The sequence below is a fragment of the Salmo salar genome, chromosome 10 (assembly GCF_965601325.2).
Source record: "Salmo salar chromosome 10, fSalSal1, whole genome shotgun sequence".
Lineage (NCBI taxonomy): Eukaryota > Metazoa > Chordata > Actinopteri > Salmoniformes > Salmonidae > Salmo > Salmo salar.
Genome location: NC_138300.1, coordinates 22,306,594 through 22,333,507, shown reverse-complemented (window position 1 = coordinate 22,333,507; position 26,914 = coordinate 22,306,594). Strand labels below are relative to the sequence as shown.

General features: G+C 45.1%; 1 protein-coding gene and 1 long non-coding RNA gene across 13 annotated transcripts in view; one reads left to right on the top strand and one right to left on the bottom strand.

The window, feature by feature from the left end:
- The window catches only part of LOC106613762 (CUGBP Elav-like family member 5), a 251,485-nt gene that overhangs the window by 34,328 nt on the left and 190,243 nt on the right, over positions 1-26,914 (top strand). The gene's annotated exons all lie outside the window — the stretch shown is intronic.
- On the bottom strand, positions 21,964-26,736 carry LOC106613764 (uncharacterized). Of its 2 annotated transcripts, none has more exons than XR_001330551.3 (4): positions 22,839-26,736; positions 22,519-22,605; positions 22,353-22,424; positions 21,964-22,222 (listed from the first exon to the last, which is right to left on the bottom strand). It is a non-coding gene; the product is annotated as an uncharacterized LOC106613764 (long non-coding RNA). The 2 variants fall into 2 exon arrangements; XR_001330552.3 differs by having other exon boundaries at positions 21,964-22,218.

The window sequence follows — 26,914 nt, the reverse complement described above, 5'->3', positions numbered from 1 at the left end:
GATGTGACGCTTGGCATTCAGGCCAAAGAGTTCAATCTTGGTTTCATCAGACCAGAGAATCTTGTTTCTCATGGTCTGAAAGTCCTTTAAGTGCCTTTTGGCAAACTCCAAACGGACTGTCATGTGCCTTTTACTGAGGAGTGGCTTCCATTTGGCCACTCTAACGTAAAGGCCTGATTGGTGGAGTGCTGCAGAGATGGTTGTCCTTCTGGAAGGTTCTCCCATCTCCACAGAGGAACTCTGGAGCTCTGTCAGGGTGACCATCGGGTTCTTGGTCACCTCCCTGACCAAGGCCCTTCTCCAACGGTTGCTCAGTTTGGCCGGGCGGCCACGTCTAGGAAGAGACTTGATGGTTACCAACTTCTTCTATTTAAGAATGATGGAGGCCACTGTGTTCTTGGGAGACCTTCAATGCTGCAGAATGTTTTTGGTAACCTTCCTCAGATGTGCCTCGACACAATCCTGTCTCTGAGCCTTACGGGCAATTCCTTCGACCTCATGGCTTGGTTTTTGCTCGGACATGCATTGTCAACTGTGGGACCTTATATAGACAGATTTGTGCCTTTCCAAATCATGTCCAATCAATTGAATTTAACACAGGTGGACTCCAATCAAGTTGTAGAAATATCTCAAGGATAATCAATGGAAACAGGATGCACCTGAGCTCAATTTGGATTCTCATAGCAAAGGGTCTGAATACTTATGTAAATAAGTTATTTCAGTTTTTATTTTTATTTTTATAAATGTGCAGTCATTTCTAAAAACCTGTTTTCACTTTGTCATTATGGGGTATTGTGTGTAAATTGATGATGGAACAAAAATATGTAATCAATTTCAGAATAAGGCTGTAACATAAGAAAATGTGGAAAAAGTGAATGTGTCTGAATACTTTCCGAATGCACTGTACATAGCTGTCTCTCTAGCGTTAAATTAATATGCACTTATTAGCCACAGATGTCCGTCTGCAATCCATTAATTGAAACATTTTCCCAGGGTCTCACTTCTAGCCTTCAACAGACATGAAATATGCATGTTAAAACGCTACTGGTGCGGTTCAGGATTGATAACGTCTAAGACAGAGGAGTCCAGGGTGTATGAGTCTTAGGCTGTTATTTAGTTGACTTGCTGTGAGCAGCCAATGAGCTCTCAGGTGGAGCCGCATTTAGTCTGACAGCCCGGGGATTCCGGAGTGTAGGGCTATTCTTTTTTTTAAAATAAGCTCTGTTGATTCATTGAGATGACAATGAAGTGGGTTTGTGGATTGTGGAGCTCTAATGGGTTTATATCATGTGTTATTACCCCGGCCAACTTTCAGTGATTAGTAGAAAGCCCTGACGGCGTCATAAAAGAAGTCAAAGAAGAGGGAGGTATATGCACCGTAAGTTTACCCTTATGAAGCTTTATTGTGATGCTTATTAAAGGATCCACCGTGCCACAGACATATTACTGCAGTGCCAGCGGTAGGATGTTAGGACTAAGAGGGAGAGAGGGTGAGAGGGTGAGAGGGTGAGAGGGAGAGAGGGAGAGAGGGAGAGAGGGTGAGAGGGAGAGAGGGTGAGAGGGAGAGAGGGAGAGATAGAGTGTGCGCGTGTGTGGTTGTGTGTGTGTGTGTGTGAGGAGGGGGGGCTGCTGTAATGGCACTAGGGTGTAATGTACGCAGTAAAGAGCTGCTGTACCAGAGTGCTCCTCAGGGAACTAAATCCCCACACCCCTGGAGCAGCAGCCAGAAATAGACTAAAACACATAGGGCTGGCTAACTGTTTGGCTTTGTGTTGTTTTTCCCCCTTCCCCTCCCGCTCTCTCACTTTCCTTTCTCCTTTCTTCTTTTCTTTTTTGTGGTAGATTAGCCACATATTTAGACAACCCGCCTCCTCCCAGGGGGCTTTGCTGCTGCTCAGGGTATATAGCAGAAAGCTGGCTTTGCACTCAATCTGGTCTCAGAGCATTTCTTATAATTCGGTACGTAAATCCGTGACACTCCATTTAGTATGATATGTTATGTTTCGTATGGTATGTATTAATTTGTGGATGTCCATCACACATTTAGTATGAATGTTACGAATTCTAGCTAGGTGGCTAATGTTAGCTAGCTCGCTAACGTTAGCTAGATATCTAGCTAGCTGCTACTGTAGGAGGACGTCATGTCATTGGAGGAGTGGGTGAATGACTGACTTTTTCCCCTCATATCATTTTTTGGTGGCTACACAGCTAGAGATGCACTTGTCATTTGGTTAGTAAGCAAGAAATGTCAATCGCTTTGCAAGCTAGTTATGCTGAACAATTGTTATCCAGTTAACATATCTCTTGCGTTCGAAAATGCACTCTGGCTAGCTATCTACCCCGATTTCAGAACACTATTGTCTGAGCGTGCCAGAGTGCAGAATAACTGATGAATTTACAAACACGCAACACCCGCTGAATATGACCAGTGTCATTAAACGTAGGCAAAAAAAGTAATAGTTAGTCAAGAACGCTCTAGATAACATGTAAACAGCCTAACCAGCTCTGCTACGGCGAGTAAAATGGTCACTGAGGTGTTCTCTCATTTGTGGCTGGAAGTAGCTAGCTAGCAAGCTAGCCAACATTAGCCATTTAGCTTGAGTGCTTGGTTGGGACCACGCATGCACTGGCAGGCAAGCTGCAGAAGGACGAGCAGGCTATTCCCCATCGTTTATCAGTGCAATTTTGACGGCCAACTAGCCCAAAAAGTTTGAGAGGGTTTATCTAACGTTCCTTTGTTATATTTTAGCTCATCTTGCTCTGGCTAGCATTAGTTGTTGATCTTGTTGTTGTTGATGTGCATATAGGGAAAGACAGCCTACCTTTTTATGGTTGTTTGATCAATAGGACTGTAAAGTTCCCAAATGTATGAGGACTCCCGTGGTATTTAGCTACATAAATCCATTCAAGTGTATGTGTTCTAATGATCTAAAGTCACGCTGTTGCAACTGCCTCTAAACACACAGTCCAGTTCATAGTGAATGATGGCAGGCCCTTGTGGCAAATGGCTTGTTTGCGTACTGTAGACTCTGGTCCTGGACGTGACAGATGTTTTTACTAGGTTTTATTTACTGCAATGTCTGTTAATTGTCCAAATGCACTGCCGCTTTCCCACTATATATTGCTATAGAATTTTCACAAATGCCTTAGTATATGTAATTCCCAAACATTCGAAGAATTTATGAAAAACGTGAAAATGACCATATCTAAGCTCTCGCTTGACAGAAAATGTCAAACAAAGTGTCATATTCTTCCTGGGGGTGTAAAGGAACAGATTTTAATAAGATTTCATGTTGCTAAAATACTGTCAGTTCCACTTTAAGAGAAGGAACTAAGATAAAGCACTAAAACAAAACACAGGTTTCTGTAAGAACATTTTATGGCTTGTTTTATGTTCCGCATGCAGAATGGGACAAGGCTAGAACAGCCAGAGACATAATTTGGGAAGTTTGTATTCCAGAATCCAGCAAACTCTGCAGCGGTGGATAACTAAGGTTTTAGGATGATGTGGTCACATCTTGTTGCAGTTACTGTAGTTGTTATGGTGGTGTATGACCTGGGGGAGACTCAGTGGGGGACATCTCTTAACACCAACACGAGGCGCTTTGAAACAAGCTGAAGCAGAGAGACAGAGAGAAGGCAGCCTCCATTAACTGTCCTATTGGATTATTCCCCACTGTAACACACTGTAACACAGTGTCCACCCTGAGGATAGAACAATGGCACTGTCAACAGCAACCACCGCCCTCTCCCTCGTGTGACTTCGACTTGTGGCTCATACTGAGAAAAGAGCCTGGGAAACAGAATAATCTAACAAGCCTGCCCATTAAGCCACTTCGTCATGTGAAGTGTGCTATTTCTTATCTGAGGTACAGGTTGAAAGAAAGAGATTAATTATTAATGTTTCTTATTTTTAGCCTCTTTAACCTATTTCTGGTTGTGGCTGGAGACCGGCCTTGTGTCTGTGGGATTGAGTCATGTGACGTTGTGATCTGGGTTAGCTAGCTAGCGGTGTGACGCTGGCCTGATGGTGATGTCTGCCAGGCTGCTGGCCATGCCCACTCTGACCTGGCTCGGTTCAGTTCTGCTTGGCTCGTCCTGGCTCTGTGGAGTATCATCTGTCTGTCTGTTTCCCTGGTGGGCCAAACCAGATGAGTCCGGTTCCGTTTCAGGCCAGGAGGAGGAGCGGGCCAGAGTGGAGAACAAGGCCCAGATAACGTGACTGCCAATCCATCTTGGTGTCCCTGAACACGCCTGTGCAGGTGTGTGCCTGCAGACAGACAGACACACACACACACACACACACACACACACACACACACACACACACACACACACACACACACACACACACACACACACACACACACACACACACACACAAAAAGGGGAAGAGACTGCGTGTGTATGACAAAGTGTGTTCCTGAATAGAGGTGTGTGTGGAGGAAAAAAGATTAGCGCCCCACCAAAACACGATATTGAAATAGACAGGGTGAGAGTTTAGGAGGCACTTGAAGCAACTGGAAAACATGAAGGGCACGCTTAAGAAACATCTTCCTGTACTGCTAATTGGAGTTGTCACCGCACTGCCCATGCTTGATGCATCTGGGAACGAGAGACAGGGGTGTGGGAGTGGGGCCAAAGTGAGAGAGTGGGTCAAATATTGAGAGATAGATAGATAGATAGAGAGAGAGAGAGAGAGAGAGAGAGAGAGAGGGAGAGAGAAAGCTCTGTTCACAAACACAAATAGACCCCACAGAGCCCCAGGAGAGCAACACAATTAGACCCAACCAAATCATGAGAAAACTAAAAGATAATTACAAGACACATTGGAAAGAATTAACAAAAAAACTGAGCAAACTAGAATGCTATTTGGCCCTAAACAGAGAGTACATGGTGGCAGAATACCTGACCACTGTGTCTGACCCAAACTTAAGGAAAGCTTTGACTATGTACAGATTCAGTGAGCATAGCCTTGCTATTGAGAAAGGCCGCCTGGCAGACCTGGCTCTCAAGAGAAGACAGGCTACAGTATGTGCACATTGACCACAAAATGAGGTGGAAACTGAGCTGTACTTTCTAACCTCCTGTATGACCATATTAGAGACACATATTTTCCTCAGATTATACAGATCCACAAAGAATTCGAAAACAAACCCATATATTGATAAACTCCCATATCTACTGGGTGAAATACCACAGTGTGCCATCACAGCAGCAATATGTGTGACCTGTTGCCACAAAGAAAAGGGCAACCAATGATGAACATTACCATTGTAAATACAACCCATTTTTATGTGTATTTATTTTCCCTTTTGTACTTTAACTATTTGCACATAATATGACATTTGTAATGTCTTTATTGTAATGTTTACTGTACATTTGTAATGTTTATTTCACTTTTGTTTATTATCTAGTTCACTTGCTTTGGAAATGTTAACATATGTTTCCCATGCCAATAAAGCCCTTGAATTGAATTGAATTTTGAGAGAGAGTGAGAGAGAGTGAGAGAGAGAGGGAGAGAGAGAGAGAGAGAGAGCGAGAGAGAGAGGGAGAGAGAGAGAGAGAGAGAGAGAGCGAGAGGACACAGGGTCATGTTGACAGCTTGAAGCCTTACCTTCAGCGGGATGTGTGAACGGTTATCCATGTTAAAACAGCCCCCCCCCCCTCGAGCTGTGCTGTGGAGGGGGAGCCCACCCCCCTCAGTCCCCTGGATCCAGCAGGCTCATTTGTAAGGCAGATCTGGCCCCGGACGGAGCACAGAAGGTAGAGGGGGGCTGGACTGAGCCATTTGTCAGCAGAAATCAGGGCTGATGCAATACATCGCCTGCCGGGGGGCGAGGAGAGGAGGCTGATTGACTGGAGGCAAGTGGGGACTGATTACTCATGACACCCCCCTAACCCCCTGCTGTCCCGACACCCCTCCCCCACCCACAGCCTGATTAGGCCTGTGGCATTCCGGCGGAACCAAGCGGAGGAGGACAGTGTGAGGACAGTGTGTGTGTGTGTGAGGTTGGGGGATAGTGACCCGGAATATGAGTGTGTAGAGGGGCTGGCCATGCCCTCTCATGTGGAAGTGTGTATTAGCATTGCAGAACAGAACAGAGCAGAGGTGAGCTGGCAGTGCAGTATGGGCCCTTATTGGCTGGAGAGCCATCATGGTCAGTATGGCTGCTCCAGAGCCCCCAGCTTTCTGCTCAGCCAGCACAGACAGGGTAGATAGAGTACAGTCAACACACTCAGCACCGTTCTAGACTTCATGTTGACAGAGAATGACTCAAATAATGTATTGCAGTGTTAGAGAAAGCTAGGAGATTTCGTATGATCTTTTTTTACCTTCTATTTCATCACACTGGAAGCTTTTAGATCTGTTTTGTATGCATTGTTTGACTTTATAGATATGATTTCAGAAGGTGACAAGGTGACATGCCTGGTTTCTAGACATATAATGTGAGTATTCTTCTAGAACCTGATGGAAATACGCAGTCAAAAAAAAAAGTCACACTTCAAGCTATCCCACGTAGTTTCCTGCCAGCACCTAGCTAGCTATAGTCTTCAGTCTGTAAACTATTGAGAGTGCGAGTTGCCTGCAATGAGAGGTGTGCTTTAATAATTCATAGTAAAACAGTATACTGGATGTCTTCCAGCTGACTTTTAGGTCAAACACAATTTTTCCCTTCTCAACGATAGCAAGGCTACAACCAATACCCGAGAGGGGCTGCTGGGGACACCCACGTCATTTAGTTGTGTTACTGTTGTTGGCAGAGGTTGTTGACGACATGGATGGAGGGAGGGCCATGTGTGGTTCTCAGACAGCATGGTCCCCCACTCCAGCACATCCCCAAAGCTCCCTCTATACAGCTGGGATGCATACGCCTGCAGGGTGCCGGGGGAAGCAATTTGACATCGCACTGCTCCGCAGGGTTAGCCGATCTGCATCTCGAAAAGCGTCTCCCTGTGAGTTCTCACTCATTATGTCTGAGCAGGAAGTGTCTTTCTGAAGGCAGGATGGAGAAAGAGAGAGAGCGGTGAGTTGTGGAGATGATGATGATGATGATGATGTGGAGATGGGAGGGGTTGATGTGTGGGAGTGAGAGACGAGAGGTGGGTTGGTCTGGGGCCCACTGCCGACCACCGCTAGGCTGGCGGTTCTAAACAGCATAGAGCAGCCAGCTACAACCTAGGCCGTCGCCACGGCAGCCACTCCATTATGGAGCAGCATGATGAACACCAAAGGCCTCCCAGGGACAATCATTAAGTTGTCAGCGTGGCGCTGTAAAGAGCACTTCGGGCTGAGTTGAAATATTGCTGTGTTCTTTGAAAAAAAAATGGAAGTAATCACGCGCCTTTGATGCCTCCAGATACCCCCAGATGCTTTGGTGATCCATGTTTTTCATATACAGTAATATGGGTCTATTGTCCATGGAGCTTTGTCAATACATTAATACATGGTAGCGACGGGGGCCATAAAACCTTCTGCAGCAGTAACTCTGGAAACAACACTGGAACAATATATATTTATTCTCTTTTTTCTTTGTACTGTGTGCCTGTGTATGTAGGCTACACTCCTTAATGGTGTCTGTGTATATAGGCTACACTCCTTAATGGTACCTGTGTATATGTAGGCTACACTCACAAATGGTGTCTGTGTATGTAGGCTACACTCACTAATGGTGCCTGTGTATATAGGCTACACTCCTTAATGGTGCCTGTGTATGTAGACTACACTCACTAATGGTGCCTGTGTATGTAGGCTACACTCACTAATGGTGCCTGTGTATGTAGGCTACACTCACTAATGGTGTCTGTGTATGTAGGCTACACTCCTTAATGGTGCTTGTGTATGTAGGCTACACTCACTAATGGTGCCTGTGTATGTAGGCTACACTCCTTAATAGTGGCTGTGTATGTAATTAATGGTGCCTGTGTATGTAGGCTACACTCACTAATGATGCCTGTGTATGTAATTAATGTTGCCTGTGTATGTAGGCTACACTCACTAATGGCGCCTGTGTATGTCGGCTACACTCACTAATGGTGCCTGTGTATGTAGGCTACACTCACTAATGGTGCCTGTGTATGTAATTAATGGTGCCTGTGTATGTAGGCTACACTCACTAATGATGCCTGTGTATGTAATTAATGGTGCCTGTGTATGTAGGCTACACTCACTAATGGTGCCTGTGTATGTAGGATACACTCACTAATGGTGCCTGTGTATGTAGGCTACACTCACAAATGGTGCCTGTGTATGTAGGCTACACTCACTAATGATGCCTGTGTATGTAATTAATGGTGCCTGTGTATGTAGCCTACACTCCCTAATGCTGCTTGTGTATGTAGGATACACTCACTAATGGTGCCTGTGTATGTAGGCTACACTCACTAATGGTGCCTGTGTATGTAATCAATGGTGCCTGTGTATGTAGGCTACACTCACTAATGGTGCCTGTGTATGTAGGCTACACTCACTAAAGGTGCCTGTGTATATAGGCTACACTCACTAATGGTGCCTGTGTATGTAATTAATGGTGCCTGTGTATGTAGGCTACACTCCTTAATGGTGTCTGTGTATGTAGGCTACACTCACTAATGATGCCTGTGTATGTAATTAATGGTGCCTGTGTATGTAGGCTACACTCCCTAATGGTGCCTGTGTATGTAGGATACACTCACTGATGGTGCCTGTGTATGTAGGCTACACTCCTTAATGGTGCCTGTGTATGTAATTAATGGTGCCTGTGTATGTAGGCTACACTCACTAATGCTGCCTGTGTATGTAGGCTACACTCACTAATGGTGTCTGTTATGTAGGCTACACTCCTTAATGGTGCCTGTGTATGTAATTAATGGTGCCTGTGTATGTAGGCTACACTCACTAATGCTGCCTGTGTATGTAGGCTACACTCACTAATGGTGCCTGTTATGTAGGCTACACTCCTTAATGGTGTCTGTGTATGTAGGCTACACTCCTTGATGGTGTCTGTGTATGTAGGCTACACTCCCTAATGGTGCCTGTGTATGTAGGCTACACTCCTTAATGGTGTCTGTGTATGTAGGCTACACTCCTTAATGGTGTCTGTGTATGTAGGCTACACTCCCTAATGGTGCCTGTGTATGTAGGCTACACTCACTAATGGTGCCTGTGTTGGTACATTCTCTACTAACCACTCTATGTCTGTACTACATGTATGGTCCCTATACTAAGCCTATGCACTGAATATGGTCCCTTCTAAGCACTGTGTGAGCCAGTGTAGATCACGGCACCAGAGGGGATGGCTGCCATTTTATGTGCTCCTAAACAACTGTGCTATTTTGTTTGTTTTCTCGCATTGTTTGTAACTCATTTTGTACACAATGTTACTCTTCTGACCGAAAAGAGCTTCTGGACATCAGAACAGCGATTACTCACCTCAAACTGGATGAAGATCGTTTCTTTAATGAGTCCGATGCGAAGGATATACTGCTTTGTCGAGACAAGGCCCAAATCCCCGTCATCCACGTGAAAAAAGACGGAGAAAAAGGGGGAGAAGGGCGGGTGCCTTGTAAGAATTCGCTGACGAGTAGGTAAAGCACCACTACCCTCTGTATTTTTGGCCAACGTGCAATCATTAAGATTAAGACTATCCTATCAACGGGACATTAAATCTGTAATATCTTATGTTTATGACGACATGGATAGTAAAGAGCTGGCTGGCTTGTCTGTGCATTGTCTGTGCATCTCCAGGACAGAGCCGTTACGTCTGGTAAGACGAGGGGCGGCGGTGTGTGTCTATTTGAAAATAACCGCTAGTGCGCGATGTCTAATATTAAAGAAGTCTTGCGGTATTGCTAGCCTAAGGTAGAATACCTCATGATAAGCTGTAGACCACACTATCTACCAAGAGAGTTCTCATCTATATTATTCGTAGCCATCTATTTACCACCACAAACTGATGCTGGCACTGACGCTTATAAGAAATCCCGCTATGCCCTCAGACGAACCATCAAACAGGCAAAGCGTCAATACAGGACTAAGATTGAATTCTAATACACTGGCTCTGACGCTCAATGGATGTGGCCTGGCTTGAAAACTATTACGTACTACAAAGGGAAACCCAGTTGCAAGCTGCCCAGTGACTCAAGCCTACCGGATGAGCTAAATGCATTTTATGCTCACTTCGAGGCAAGCAACACTGAAGCATGCAAGAGAGCACCAGCTGTTCCGGACAACTGTGTGATCACGCTCTCCATAGCCGATGTGAGCAAAACCTTTAAACAGGTCAACATTCAATGGATTACCAGGACGTGTACTCAAAGCAAGCGCAGACCAACTGGCAAGTGTCTTCACTGACATTTTCAACCTCTCCCTGACCGAGTCTGTAATACCTACATGTTTCAAACAGACCACCATAGTCCCTGTGCCCAAGAAAGCGAAGGTAACCTGCCTAAATGATTACCACCCCGTAGCACTTACATCGGTAGCCATGAGGTGCATTAAAAGGCTGGTCATACCTCACATCAACACCATCATGCCGGAAACCCTAGACCCACTCCAATTCGCATACCACCCCAACAGATCCACAGATGACTCAATCTCAATCGCACTCCACACTGGACAAAAGGAACACCTATGTGAGAATGCTGTTCATTGACTACAGCTCAGCTTTCAACACCATAGTACCCACAAAGCTTATCACTAAGCTAAGGACTCCGGGACTAAACACCTCTCTCTGCAACTGGATCCTGGACTTCCTGACGGGCCGCCCCCAGGTGGTAAGGGTAGGCAAAAACACATCTGCCATGCTGATCATCAACACTGGGGCCCCTCAGGGGTGCGTGCTTAGTACCCTCCTGTACTCTCTGTTCACCCACGACTGAGTGGCCAAGCACGACAACACCGTCATTAAGTTTGCTGACGACACAAAAGTGGTAGGCCTGATCACCGACAACGATGAAACAGTCTATAGGGACGAGGTCAGAGACCTGGCAGTGTGGTGCCAGGACAACAACCTCTCCCTTAATGTGAGTAAGACAAAGGAGATGATCGTGGACTACAGGAAAAGGAGGGCCGAACAGGCCCCCATTAACATCAAGGCTGAAGTGGAGCGGGTCAAGAGTTTCAAGTTCCTTGGTGTCCACATCATCAACAAACGATCATGGTCCAAACACACCAAGACAGTTGTGAAGAGGGCCCGACAACACCTTTTCCCCCTCAGGAGAAAAAATTTGACATGGGTCCCCAGTTCCTCAAAAGGTTCTACAGCTGCACCATCGAGAGAATATTGACCAGTTGCATCACCGCCTGGTATGGCAACTGCTCGGAATCTGACCGTAAGACAGTACAGAGTGTAGTGCATTTGGCCCAGCACATCACTGGGGCCAAGCTTCTTGACATCCAGGACCTTTATACTAGGCGGTGTCAGAAGAAGGCCCACACTCCAGTCACCCAAATCATAGACTGTTCTCTCTACTACCGCATGGCAAGCGGTACTGGAGCGTGGGGGACATACATTCTGGGTCTTGGGTTGGGTTGAGGTCGGGTGATTGTGGAGGCCAGGTCACCGGAGAGCCAAAGTCTTGGACCAAAAGGCTCCTTACCAGCTTCTACCCCCAAGCCATAAGACTGCTGAACAATTAATCAAATGGCCACCTGGACCACCCGGACAATGTAAATAGTCCAGGTGGCCATTTGATTATTTGTTCAGCAGTCTTAAGGCCTGGGGGTAGAAGCTGGTAAGGAGCCTTTCGGAACCTAGACTTTGGCACTCCGGTGACCTGGCCTCCAAAATCACCTGACCTCAACCCAATTGAGACGCAGCATTCCAGGTGAGGCTGGTTAAGAGAATGCCAAGAGAGCGCAAAGCTGTCATCAAGGTAAAGGGTGGCTACTTTGAATAATCTCAAATCTCAAATATATTTTGATTTGTTTAACACTTTTTTGGTTACTATGTGATTCCATTTGTATTATTTCATAGTGTTGATGTCTTCACTATTATTCTGCAATGTAGAAAATTGTAAAAATAAAGAAAAACCCTTTGAATAAGTAGATGTGTCCAAACTTGACTGGTACTGTATGTCCCCCACTGAGCTCTGTATGTCTGTGTTCTGTGTAGTGAATGTATGTCCTCCACTAAGCTCTGTATGTCTGTGTTCTGTGTAGTGAATGTATGTCCCCCACTAAGCTCTGTATGTCTGTTTTCTGTGTAGTGAATGTATGTCCCCCACTAAGCTCTGTATGTCTGTGTTCTGTGTAGTGAATGTATGTCCCCCACTAAGCTCTGTATGTCTGTGTAGTGAATGTATGTCCCCCCCGTGAGCTCTGTATGTCTGTGTTCTGTGTAGTGAATGAATGTCCCCCAGTGAGCAGCCAGTGGCAGGTCAGATGAGGGTGTTGTGAACTCCTGTGCGTTCTGTTGTCCCAGATGCTGTCCCTGATTTTGTCCCTGATTCTGTCCCTGGGTGTGTGAGGCAGGATAGAGCTGTCTCTCATCAGACTCCGCCGCTAATGGGGCTCAGCCGAACCGTCGCCGTGGCAACACTGGCAAACCGACAGGCCGCCACACGGAGCCTCCAGAAACACACAAACACACGACTCAAGCACCACACACGTGCGCACCCACGCACACACACAGAAGCACAAACAAACATGCATGCACGCACACACACATATATAATGCAAAATCCACTATCCACAATTCATGAGGTGTAGGGGCGGAGGACAAGACAACAACACATTTATTTACTGGGTTTATTTGACCTGTTTTCCCTGATTTATTATTTATGATTCTATCGATCTGTGTGACACTGTGGCGGACAGGGCCGGGCGCCTCAACTGCCTGCCTGTCTCCCTGCCTACCTGTATCCCTCCCTCCCTCCCTGCTTGCCTGTCTCTCTGCCTGCCTGCCTGTCTCCCTGTCTACCAGTATCCCTCCCTCCCTCCCTGCTTGCCTGTCTCTCTGCCTGCCTGCCTGTCTCCCTGCCTACCAGTAACCCTCCCTCCCTCCCTGCTTGCCTGTCTCTCTGCCTGCCTGCCTGTCTCCCTGCCTACCAGTATCCCTCCCTCCCTCCCTGCTTGCCTGTCTCTCTGCCTGCCTGCCTGCCTGTCTCCCTGCCTACCTGTATCCCTCCCTCCCTCCCTGCTTGCCTGTCTCTCTGCCTGCCTGCCTATCAGCATGCCTGTAGGACTGGCTGTTCCTTTGTTCCTCCACAACAACCAGGCGGCCGCTGGCACATCACGCCACACAGCCTTTCTTTTTAAACCAGAGGGGAGAAAGCCTTTCCTTATTCAACATCTTTATCCCCGATCTGAGTGGGCTGATTCATGCTTAGACATTATATCCCAGCACAAAGCACAGGGGTGATGATTGACTTGAATATTTGGCTTAGCTTAACTGTGTGTTTTTAGCAGTGCCTATTACTGCAGGATCATCAGCCCAGTCCCTGGAGGCTGCTCCCCAGTGCCCACCCCCTGGAGCCAGGGGGAGAGCCTGCCTGCCTGCTGCCCATGTCTCCCTCCCTCTCCCCCTCTCTCTCCTAAATCCTATCCCAGCTAACAAGCCAAAGAACCCTGGCTGTCTCTCCCTCCCCTCCCTGCCTCCCAGCCTCCCCCACTGCTCCTCAGCTGCTGACAGACTTAACTAACTTTACACCAGGACAAATGAGAAGCCATCAACACGGCAATGAAAGTCCCTCACGTCTTCCCACACATCTAAAAGCACTTTGTCTGTGCCAAGTGAATGACCAGCATCTGATAATAGCAGATTTATTATAGCAGCGTCCCAGTGAAAGCCCTGCGGGTACGCTGCTTCTGCTCTGGGTTTATTTCAGGTTGTGGCTAATAACAGAACATAAAAGCCTTTACTCTCACATGGCTGCTATACAGCTCCTACAGGCCACCCCTATTGAAGACCTTGTGTATGCTTGATAGAAACCCTACTATGGCGTAAAGAAACCCTACTATGGCCTACAGAAATGGACATACGCAGCATAAGAAAAGAGCTCAAAGGTTATCTGATGATCACTGTAGAATGACACGTCAAAAAAAGAAAATAACAAACAGCAAACAAATGTTTGACTTATTTTGCTTGACTTATCAAGATGCCCAACAGTGACATATATCCTTGCTTATATTTTGTAAAACACAGAGTAGCCCGAGGAAAATATAAAAAGTATTTCAATAAAAGATGAGATACGGGAACCAATGTTGTTTGTGATATGTGTAGCTAAAGGTAGGCTGTGTTTGATCTGCTCTTGGCTTGGTGGTCTGTCACAGCGATTGCATCTCGCCGTGTCAAATGTGGCGGTTTGGATTTGATGTGTACCAAGGCGAAAGGGAAGGCAGCTAGTGTATCCGCTTGGGGTTGTTTTGCACACGGACGGCACCTGTTAGGCATCCAGGGACACAGAACATCAGGCTGCTGTCAAACATCAGCAGGAGTTGAGCCCAGGCAAAATGACAATACATTTTTTATTTTTCTAGGCAGGCGGTGTAAGACAAATCCTTTCTAATAGGAACCTGTGGGGCTGCAGGGAGGGGAGCGTGGTCGATACAGAGGGACAGACAGTCAGGGGGCTTTGATGATCCCCTATCTCTGTCTCCCTCCAAATGAAAAGGCAGGAGAGAGAGAGAGAGAGAGAGAGAGAGAGAGAGAGAGAGAAAGAGTGAGAGTGAGAGAGTGAGAGAGAGAGAGTGAGAGAGAGAGAGAGAGAGAGAGAGAGAGAGAGTAATAAAGAAAGAGAGAAGCCTTGGGGGATTGAGCCAGGCTAAGTTTCTATTAGGGCTATCTACATAACACCTAAGATGTCCCTCTTTCTGATGTGACAGGCAGCCAGATTATCTCACATTAGGGAAAACAACAAAGCTGTGTGCTGTTCTGTATCGCTGGGAGGACAGCGCTGCATGGAAGATTTATCTATCTGTGGCACGGCTAGGGAACAAGGGCATTCAAAAACAGACTGGAAATTTACATTTATATAAATACAAGTCTGTTACGTTTGGTTTTGCCTTAGAACACATTTTAGTCAATACAGTATTATTGAGGGAGCTAATTTACCTTAAACGACGAGTCTCAAATAGCCTCCTTTCCCTATTAATAACCGGCCATTGGCACACATTTCAGCAAATAAAGGCCGGTTTCAAATAAACAAGGGGTCTAAATGAATTGTTTACGAGGTTACCATGGACACAGCTGAAGCCGAAATCGGGAGTGCATGATAGGCAGCCTAGTATGTAAATCTGCAATGGATTTGTTATTATAATGTTTATACTGGTCATACTTGTCACAGGTAGTCTTTTTAACTTTTTATTAAGAAAAAGCTGTGTGCATTAAGGAAATAGAGGCCTGGCTCAAATATTAGCTAGTGCAATTTTGACCCATCCTGTGCTGATTTCATAAGGACAAACAAAACTATACATCCCATTGCTAATACACAGTGCATTGCCCAGTGTGCATGATAAACACAATCATCCCTAGAGTCATGCAATGTTCCTGAGATTTTAAACAACACCACAAACATCAAATTAAACCCCCTCCATCTCCCACCATGCATTGTGTCTGTAATAACCTCCAACCACTGCAAACATCATTCACCAGTCACTGTTTGAAGCTATCACACAATTGCAAAATAAATTATGTTCTATCTGTGTGAATGACACTGGGAGCGTCTGTGTTTGGTTTGACTAATAGTTTCCAGCGACAGAGAGGGATGGAATCTCTTAGTGTCAGCATCTGAATTTGAGGTGTGTGAGCAAAGTGGATATCCACTCGTTTCTCATAGGTGTATGGGCTGTCCCTGCTAAGAGCACTGTGATGGGAGGAAAAATGTGTGTGTGTGTGTGTGTGTGTGTGTGTGTGTGTGTGTGTGTGTGTGTGTGTGTGTGTGTGTGTGTGTGCGCGCACGTGCGTGTGTGTTTATTACTGTCACCAGAGAGACGTTTTCACACCGGCCAGTCAGCCAGCCAGCCCTCTCCCTCTTTTAGTTAAACCGAAGCCTTTCTGGCCAACAGGATGAGAGTCATTAAGCTCAGGTGAATCGAATTAAGATCATAGAACAGCTTTAAATGGCTTAGTATGGCCTAAGAACAGACACTGGACTCGCATAGGGCTGTAGGGTGGCCAAGGGTGGGGGGAGAGGGCACCAATAGATAACTTTCCTCTTAAGAAACTAAAAATGGCTGCTCCCACCTTGAGCCAAAATGGGCCCAAGTCTTTCTTTCATGAAATTAACAGACAGCTTCCGATTGAGGAGAATTGCAACATCATGTGCTCTGAATGGGAACAACTATTATAATGTCGTCTTCAAGAATAAATGTCGCTTGTCTGGGTACTGCTGAAATCATGTCTGGTGCAACAAATTAGTCATCCTCAATAATTGTCCAAAAGCAATTTTAGACAGATTTTAAATACTGTAGCAAACCGTGTACTGTGGGAAGGTGAAAAATAAAACCGGGAGAAAGGTATCTGCGTCTTAAGATTGCAAAGCCTTGTTGAAAGTGTTAGCTTCAGCATTCTCCAGCCCACGCGCTCCCACGTCAAAGCTATATATTTAGAAGGGGAGGCTTTTTTCTCTCTGTGTGCCATGGTGCGAGAGGTGCACGGGGGCTCTGAAATGTTTGTCTTTGTTCTCCTCCCTGAGTTTTTTTCGCGTGGGCGTTTAAAGTTTCAAGAACCACCTCGGGACTGCATTTCAACAGATGGAGGTTTAACTAAAGTGTTCACATCCAAATCAGAGCTGTACTTTTGTAGCCTGGTGTTTGTTTGTGTATTTGTTTTTTCGACAGCGTTGAGGGTGCACTTTCACATACCTACCAAGGGCCTGTCATATCAAGCCATTTCATAAGTTGAAATGTCTTAAACAGTAGGTGTGACCTAATCGAATCAGAAGAATCCAGTAACTAGTCCTTTCGCTGTCAGTTGACTATGGCAATAGTCTTGGTTAAACCACTTTAATATCTTTGTTGAACAAATCCCAAATTGTGTTGAACGACACAGTAGCTGTCCATGGTGCTGAATTACTGTGAGGGCAGAAAGCAGCAGTGGTAGGCCTGCTGTTCCACAGCGTGCATCTATGTCACTGTCCGTGGTGCTGAAACATTGAGGCTGTCTGTCATGACACCACAGTAGTCAAACAGGCTTCTGTGTTCTTTTTCTCTGCGACTTGAGGACTGTCCAGAGCCGATTGGAATGACATGTCTGGTGGGAATGACATGTCACCGATACGCTTCGGTCTCCGATTCAAATGTTTAAGATAGGACTGCAAACCCCAAACCAATCCAAATATAGCATGCATCGGTCAGAAAATCGATTCAAACGTTGTGTTGTTTCTCATATTACTTTATACCTTCCGAAAATACCTCATAATTTCTGACAACTGATGAGGCCTCCTTCAGTGTCGAACTAAGCATGTAACTGTGTTGACAGTTATTGCTCTACAAGTAATTTTGCATGCCAAACAACCCTATGGCATATTTACATTTACATTACATTTAAGTCATTTAGCAGACGCTCTTATCCAGAGCGACTTACAAAATGGTGCATTCACCTTATGATATCCAGTGGAACAACCACTTTACAATAGTGCATCTAAATATTTTAAGGGGGGGGGGGGTTAGAAGGATTACTTTATCCTATCCTAGGTATTCCTTAAAGAGGTGGGGTTTCAGGTGTCTCCGGAAGGTGGTGATTGACTCCGCTGTCCTGGCGTCGTGAGGGAGCTTGTTCCACCATTGGGGTGCCAGAGCAGCGAACAGTTTTGACTGGGCTGAGCGGGAACTGTGCTTCCTCAGAGGTAGGGGGGCCAGCAGGCCAGTGGTGGATGAACGCAGTGCCCTTGTTTGGGTGTAGGGCCTGATCAGAGCCTGAAGGTATGGAGGTGCCTTTCCCTTCACAGCTCCGTAGGCAATCACCATGGTCTTGTAGCGGATGCGAGCTTCAACTGGAAGCCAGTGGAGAGAGCGGAGGAGCGGGGTGACGTGAGAGAACTTGGGAAGGTTGAACACCAGACGGGCTGCGGCGTTCTGGATGAGTTGTAGGGGTTTAATGGCACAGGCAGGGAGCCCAGCCAACAGCGAGTTGCAGTAATCCAGACGGGAGATGACAAGTGCCTGGATTAGGACCTGCGCCGCTTCCTGTGTGAGGCAGGGTCGTACTCTGCGAATGTTGTAGAGCATGAACCTACAGGATCGGGTCACCGCCTTGATTTTAGTGGAGAACGACAGGGTGTTGTCCAGGATCACGCCAAGGTTCTTAGCACTCTGGGAGGAGGACACAAGGGAGTTGTCAACCGTGATGGCGAGATCATGGAACGGGCAGTCCTTCCCCGGGAGGAAGAGCAGCTCCGTCTTGCCGAGGTTCAGCTTGAGCTGGTGATCCGTCATCCACACTGATATGTCTGACAGACATGCAGAGATGCGATTCGCCGCCTGGTTATCAGAAGGGGGAAAGGAGAAGATTAATTGTGTGTCGTCTGCATAGCAATGATAGGAGAGACCATGTGAGGATATGACAGAGCCAAGTGACTTGGTGTATAGCGAGAATAGGAGAGGGCCTAGAACAGAGCCCTGGGGGACACCAGTGGTGAGAGCGCATGGTGCGGAGACAGATTCTCGCCACGCCACCTGGTAGGAGCGACCTGTCAGGTAGGACGCAATCCAAGCGTGGGCCGCGCCGGAGATGCCCAACTCGGAGAGGGTGGAGAGGAGGATCTGATGGTTCACAGTATCAAAGGCAGCAGATAGGTCTAGAAGTATGAGAGCAGAGGAGAGAGAGTTAGCTTTAGCAGTGCGGAGAGCCTCCGTGACACAGAGAAGAGCAGTCTCAGTTGAATGCCCAGTCTTGAAACCTGACTGATTAGGATCAAGAAGGTCATTCTGAGAGAGATAGCAGGAGAGCTGGCCAAGGACGGCACGTTCAAGAGTTTTGGAGAGAAAAGAAAGAAGGGATACTGGTCTGTAGTTGTTGACATCGGAGGGATCGAGTGTAGGTTTTTTCAGAAGGGGTGCAACTCTCGCTCTCTTGAAGACGGAAGGGACGTAGCCAGCGGTCAAGGATGAGTTGATGAGCGAGGTGAGGAAGGGGAGAAGGTCTCCGGAAATGGTCTGGAGAAGAGAGGAGGGGATAGGGTCAAGTGGGCAGGTTGTTGGGCGGCCGGCCGTCACAAGACGCGAGATTTCATCTGGAGAGAGAGGGGAGAAAGAGGTCAAAGCACAGGGTAGGGCAGTGTGAGCAGGACCAGCGGTGTCGTTTGACTTAGCAAACGAGGATCGGATATCGTCAACCTTCTTTTCAAAATGGTTGACGAAGTCATCCGCAGAGAGGGAGGAGGGGGGGGGGGAGGGGGAGGAGGATTCAGGAGGGAGGAGAAGGTAGCAAAGAGCTTCCTAGGGTTAGAGGCAGATGCTTGGAATTTAGAGTGGTAGAAAGTGGCTTTAGCAGCAGAGACAGAAGAGGAGAATGTAGAGAGGAGTGAGTGAAAGGATGCCAGGTCCGCAGGGAGGCGAGTTTTCCTCCATTTCCGCTCGGCTGCCCGGAGCCCTGTTCTGTGAGCTCGTAGTGAGTCGTCGAGCCACGGAGCAGGAGGGGAGGACCGAGCCGGCCTGGAGGATAGGGGACAGAGAAAATCAAAGGATGCAGAAAGGGAGGAGAGGAGGGTTGAGGAGGCAGAATCAGGAGATAGGTTGGAGAAGGTTTGAGCAGAGGGAAGAGATGATAGGATGGAAGAGGAGAGAGTAGCGGGAGAGAGAGAGCGAAGGTTGGGACGGCGCAATACCATCCGAGTAGGGGCAGAGTGAGAAGTGTTGGATGAGAGCAAGAGGGAAAAGGATACAAGGTAGTGGTCGGAGATTTGGAGGGGAGTTGCAATGAGATTAGTGGAAGAACAGCATCTAGTAAAGATGAGGTCAAGCGTATTGCCTGCCTTGTGAGTAGGGGGGGAAGGTGAGAGGGTGAGGTCAAAAGAGGAGAGGAGTGGAAAGAAGGAGGCAGAGAGGAATGAGTCAAAGGTAGACGTGGGGAGGTTAAAGTCTCCCAGAAGTGTAAGAGGTGAGCCATCCTCACGAAAGGAACTTATCAAGGCGTCAAGCTCATTGATGAACTCTCCAAGGGAACTTGGAGGGCGATAAATGATAAGGATGTTAAGCTTGAAAGGGCTGGTAACTGTGACAGCATGGAATTCAAATGAGGAGATAGACAGATGGGTCAGGGGAGAAAGAGAGAATGTCCACTTGGGAGAGATGAGGATTCCAGTGCCACCACCCCGCTGGCTCGATGCTCTAGGGGTATGCGAGAACACGTGGGCAGACGAAGAGAGAGCAGTAGGAGTAGCAGTGTTATCTGTGGTAATCCATGTTTCCGTCAGCGCCAGGAAGTCTAGGGACTGGAGGGTAGCATAGGCTGAGATGAACTCAGCCTTGTTGGCTGCAGACCGGCAGTTCCAGAGGCTGCCGGAGACCTGGAACTCCACGTGGGTCGTGCGCGCTGGGACCACCAGGTTGGAGTGGCAGCGGCCACGCGGTGTGAAGCGTTTGTATGGCCTGTGCAGAGAGGAGAGAACAGGGATAGACAGACACATAGTTGACAAGCTACAGAAGTGTTGTTTCTTGTATTATTGTCTCCTGTGTCTTTAGAGATAGCATATCAGTAGCCTAGTCAACTGCGCGCTGTGCTCAGATTCGCGTGCTGACCAACGTGAGGTAGGCAGCCTGTTCCTGATCTAGCACATCTGCGCGGTACCTTCAGCATTCAAATGCTAAAATGGCTTGCGCGATATTAGGCTTTATTAGTTGAGTGACAACCTGTGTAATTTCCTAGGTTATTGTTATTTATGCTTGAAAATGTATTTTACCGGAATAAAAGTAAGCTACCAGAGATACAACTCACATCTGCCAATACCTGCTTAACGTTGATTTAGATTGTTCAGGTTTACCATCAGCAATAGTTTTGCTTTAAAAAATTGGTGTATATGGTCAGTTTTTGATATACAGGGTAAAGTTGATCATTTCATAACGAGGAATCACTTTTGCGAGGCGCACTGCACAGCCAAAGCGGGAGGAGAAAAGAAGCTCACTAAAAACAGTCAAAACCATTGGATTTTGAGATGGGCTATGTCATAGCTAATTTGTAAACGATACATATGGTCAAGAATTCAATAAATGTCGTCAATTGAGTAAAATGCTTTTGAGTATAGGAGTAAAATTCCTGCCTTAGATGTTTTGTTGTTGTATTATCTGTCAGTGGAGTATTGCATTATATACACTCTTAGAAAAAAAGGTTCCATATAGAACCAAAAAGGGTTCTATCCTAAAAGTTTATGTAGAACCCTTTTATAAGGATTTGATCATAACCCTAGGGGTTCTTCTTAACTGAACCAAAATTGGCTCCATATAGAACGCTGTATGGTGCCATTTATTCATTATGGCTACTACCAATAAATAGTCATATTCAGTGGTGTAAAAATACTTTGAAATACTACATAAGTAATTTTCTGGGGAATCTGTACTTCACTTTACTATTTATATTTGTGACTACTTTTACTTCACTAGATTCCTAAAGAAAATAATGTACTTTTTACTCCATACATTTTCCCTGACACCCAAAAGTACTCGTTACTTTTTGACAGGAATATGGTCCAATTCATACTTATCAAGAGAACATCCCTGATCATCCCTACTGCATCTGATCTGGTGGACTCACTAAACACAAATGCTTAGTTTGTAAATGATGTCTGAGTGATGGATGTGCTCCTGGCTATCCTTAAATTTAAAAAAAAAAGAAAATGGTGCCATATGTTTTGTTAATGTAAGGAATTTGAAATTATTTATAGTTTTACTTTTGATACTTAAGTACATTTTAGCAATTCCATTTACTTTTGATACTTACGTATATTTAAAACCAAATACTTTAAGAGTTCTACTCAAGTAGTATTTTACTGGGTGACATTCACTTTTACTTGACTCCTTTTATATGAAGGTATCTTTACTTTTACTCAAGTATGACAATTGAGTACTTTTTCTACCACTGATAATATTTCTAGCTGAGAATATAATATAATAAACAATTAAATAACAAAAGAATACCAGCATAGTTTTCTGATTTTATTGTCATTATGCAAGCATAATTAAAAAATATGCACTGGTGGCCAGGGAGGCATCTCTTTGTTTGAATGATGGCCCACTTCAATCTTGGTACCAACTCTGGTGGACTTTATTATGGTACAGTAGGCTACAGTATGGGTTGTTGCCTGGCTGGTTCCCGAGAAGATGAAGAAAGGAACAAAAACATGTTAATCTTCAGTAATAAACATGAGTTCATCTGCCAAAATGAAGACAAAATGCTATGCAGACATAATTATTATGATGTAGAAGAACAATTTACATGCAGTTGTTGTTGTTGTCATCATCAGCAGCTGAAAGATAGTTGGTTTACTGCCAGACTGCGCAAAACATACTGTAGATAGTGTGTTAAAAGTCAAGTAATGATTAACTATTGAATCACCAAAACGTATTATAAATAATTGATTATGAATCATTTTGATTCGTACCTCCTCTCAGTCAGCCCATTGCCCATCACGTGCATTCAACAGAGGTCAGCAACAGTATTTGAATGGCTTCATTAAAAATAATCCACACTGAAATAAAAGTAACAATTAGCCAATTGCCACTGTCAGGCTGGCTCTGTAGCTCTATTTGGCATATTCAATAAGACCAATTTATGTTATGTGTAAGAGTTAGCTAGCTTGTAAAATGTCTACTTAATGTACAATTTTCCTGTCTAGAATTCTGAAATAACCTTATCTAGCTAGCCTATAGTTTATCATATCACTTTGGCTTCATATATTTGAATTAAATCAACTTTGCTTACCTTAATAAACAAACAAATAATGTGCTTATTTGTAGGTTATTTACATGTTCAACCACCGGCCTCTCGCGTCGTATGCTGGAATGGCTACCTAATTCTACATCTAGCTACGGTGTTTTGAGGTTGTAGAATCAGTATTTATAAAAATTGAAACGTGTACGACAATTAGGTAGCTAGCTAGCTTAATGCATGCTGGCTGAACCGGTATCAAATCAATCCATGTGAAACGAAAGGGATGCTAACAACGCCAGTTCAGACACCCAATGCTGAATACTCTCTCTAGCTAGCTAGTGTAGTGAAATTCTAGCTAATAGTACAAATGAGCTTTTATGATAAGGCAGTTTCTGTTCTGCCGTGATTCGTGCGCGGAGTTGACATTGCATTAAAGCTGTGTGCATCACGTTGGTCAAATGTTACAAAGTAGTGAGGCAGAGTCGCCAACTAAGTGTCAAAGTCAGATACCTGCTGGTTTCTAAGAACAGTCCCTTGACTTACAACTTCATCAACAAGCTGGCAAACTAACTACCATAATGGCCATTCAAACAAGCTAGCACTAGGCTGCTAACTAGAGCAATTTAGCTGAAAAAGCAGATAGTTAGCTGTCATTTCAGAGTTTGACGTGACTGTTAGCTTTTGTTAGCTGTTGTTGGCTAAAGTCCACATTACACTCTGGGATAGGACCCTCACGGTTCTTTGCCGTCACTGGGTTTATATATAGAACGTTTTTTTTAGTAAAGGGTTATTTAATCTCCTCCCAAAAAACAAGATGTTCTATATAGAACCCCAAATAACTTTTTTTTCTAAGTGTCGGCTACCTTTACATTGGAACTGTGCGAAAAAGTTCTAGCTAAGCCAACGCCAAAAATATGTAGCCTTGCTATGTTTACAGGAAGCAGTTCAGCCTATATTGTATTTTTGTTAATTCATGAGAGATAAGTTAATGCATCATCTCACCCTTTACACAAAAAAAAACAAATGTGGGGAACGCCTCGCATCGTATCCATATATTGTTTTTATTTATGCACAGGACAAAATACTTCTAAGAGAGTGCACTCTCACACACTAACTTCCCCCCCTATCATTCTCCCTCCCTCTCTTTTCCATATTTCTCTCTCTGTCTCTCTCCTGTCCCCATCAAAGCCATTTTTCTCCTCGCTCAGCGGCGGCTGTGCTTCTCTCGGGATTGTGAGCGCTCAAGCGCTGCAGGCATCCCCGAAGCCAGTGCGTAGCCTACAAACACTCCCTGCACGACCAGACAGGCCCCTTTATATTAGCGCCCGTGAAATATAGTACACCCACCCAATATCTGGGTTATACAGCGATGGGGGAAACAAAAGCCCCGTTTCCAGCATATTGGAAGCTGTAATGCGCTGACAACCTGTTGATATTACACCACTGCACCTTTAAGGTTTCTCTCTCTGCTCCTCCGACACATATGAGCTCTCATTATTTAATTTTGCAACCCAAAAGGTTGTGTACAGTGAGGATGGGCCTCAAATGCGTATTCATAAAACAAACAAATAGGTTACTGTTATGATAATAAACATTCTTATTCATAGCTAAAACTAGTCCTAATGTAATCAAGCTAACTGCTCAGCTATAATGAAGAATGTTAATGAGAAATCTTCCCTAATATTATCCTGTAGCCTTCTATTCTCTCTAGAGGACAGAACAGTGGAGAGATGACGAAAATACTGGCCCAGAACTCACCGATACATCCATCTGCTCTGCCTTTCTTCACATTTCAATGCATTTCTGGGGCGCTAGTCCATTATTAACAGTTGAAAACAGCCTGAGCTTTCCAATAAACTCTCATTATTAACATTTCTACAACTAATACATAAAAAGGATTTTAATCCCCTTCACCTTTCTCCCCCTAGACCACATTCCGTGTTTGTAGCCTACTATCCGATGAAATGAACATAGGTAACCTATGATAATTCAACTGGAATACAAACAGCAGGGTTCATTTATTAATAAACATGATGCTAGTCTGTACGTCATTTTCAGAGGTCCTCATTAAAAACGATGTGCATAAATGGAGCAGATAAAAAAAGATAAAAATGCGGATTATGATATGAAATAACCGTTTTGGTTTCCAATTAAGCTTATGCTTTATAATTAGCCGAAAGGGTTTCTTGCCTTAATTCTCCCCTCCCCTTCACTTCTTATACAACCACTTTTCACAATCTGCCACGTTGCCAGAGAAATTAGATCACTGTCGCCTGCGCATTCACGTGGAAAGCCCCATATTCCTGCGCGTTCTAATACAGAGAGACAGCTCTGTCATCTTGGGTCCTGCCCTGGTCCTGACAAACAGATCCCTACCGTATTTGTTGTTAGCCTACATTCCAGAGTACAGTGGCAAAAACGTCACCACCTATTGTTAGAATAGATTCCTAAAAATGTCTAGGAAGTGATGGGCACAAACACCACCAAAAAGATGTTGCCCACAAATTGTGCAATTTTATTGGGAGCAACTAATAGTTTCATGCTCTTGTGTATTACACAAGTAGTAGTACCATTGATAAATAATTTATTTCAGTCACTCACTGCACTGTCAGCCTCCTTTATCATTTTACAAATATATGCATACATTAGGCCTACATGACATTACATGACTGCATTAAATGCCATCTTTTCACTAGACAGTGTTACTGTTCAATCCATTGAATATAATTGCATTGAGTCACAATGGAAACTAAGTGAGATAGTCATGGATAGTATAGTTCAGGCAGAAGCTGTGTACCTGCTCAGTGGGCTGTATTATATAGAGAACCCTGTCCCTCTCTAACCCTCTCTAGCCAGAGACCGAGATCATAGCTAACGGTCATATTTGACTCCTCTCTGATATACCTGCTCAGTTGCCTTGAGAAGAGAGACTAGATTGTTTGTTTTGCCAAGCCCTCTTTCATTTCGCAGGGGGCAGGGACACCATTAATATTGTCTTGCCATACATCTTATACACTGGTAATGCAGGCATCGCCTCAAGATGAAAATAAATAGTGCATTACCATCACCCTGCCTGATGACACATGGAGCTTGCTGTGGCTGCTCTGAATAGCCTTGACGCAGGCAGGGGGAGAGGAGGGGAGAGAAGAGGAGGATAGTATAGGACACCGTCTTCCACAGGAGGACACAGAGACTAATGCATTTGTGCAGGCCCTATTGACATCCTATCCTACAGTATGTTTGCAGAAGTATTACCAGAGGATAATGTCAGCTCTGTCTTATTGCAGTATATGAGTGGTGTGACACTGGTGTTAGATCCTGGGATAGCTGACTAGGGCTTGATAGGATGATAGGATGAAAGAGTACAGCGGTAGGCAGTGTTTGAGCAGCCTCACAAGGAATTTCAATTAGGTGGTTACTATGTACATTAAACCTACCAAACTTCATTCAAACCTTCTTTTCTTTCTCATAGCTTTCAGATGGAGAAAATCTCCTATCATGTATTATTATTATGTTCGTTTTCATTTCACTCACCCTGTTGGAGAATGACTGACAGCTTAATCAGAATGAATAGGCCACATGCACCGTCCTGACTCTCTTCTTTCTTTCCCTGCGTTTATGTTTTATTCATCTGTAATGTTGTAATGCAAAATTGATATTAGTGAATAATACATTGATGCTGTATAGGTCAGATGGATTCCCATTTAATTGGTGAGTATTTAGTGTGTAATTGTAATGTAGAGAACAACTGAAGAAAGAAGGGAGACGCCATACATGTTTACTTTTCCTGCTACACATCATCTCTTAAAAACGCCTTTTTACATTTACATTTACGTCATTTAGCAGACGCTCTTATCCAGAGCGACTTACAAATTGGTGGATTCAACTTATGATATCCAGTGGAACAACCACTTACAATAGTGCATCTATATATTTTTTTTTTTTTGGGGGGGGGGGTTAGAAGGATTGCTTTATCGTATCCCAGGTATTCCTTAAAGAGGTGGGGTTTCAGGTGACTACGGAAGGTGGTGATTGACTCCGCTGTCCTGGCGTCGTGAGGGAGCTTTAACACACACACACACACACACACACACACACACACACACACACACACACACACACACACA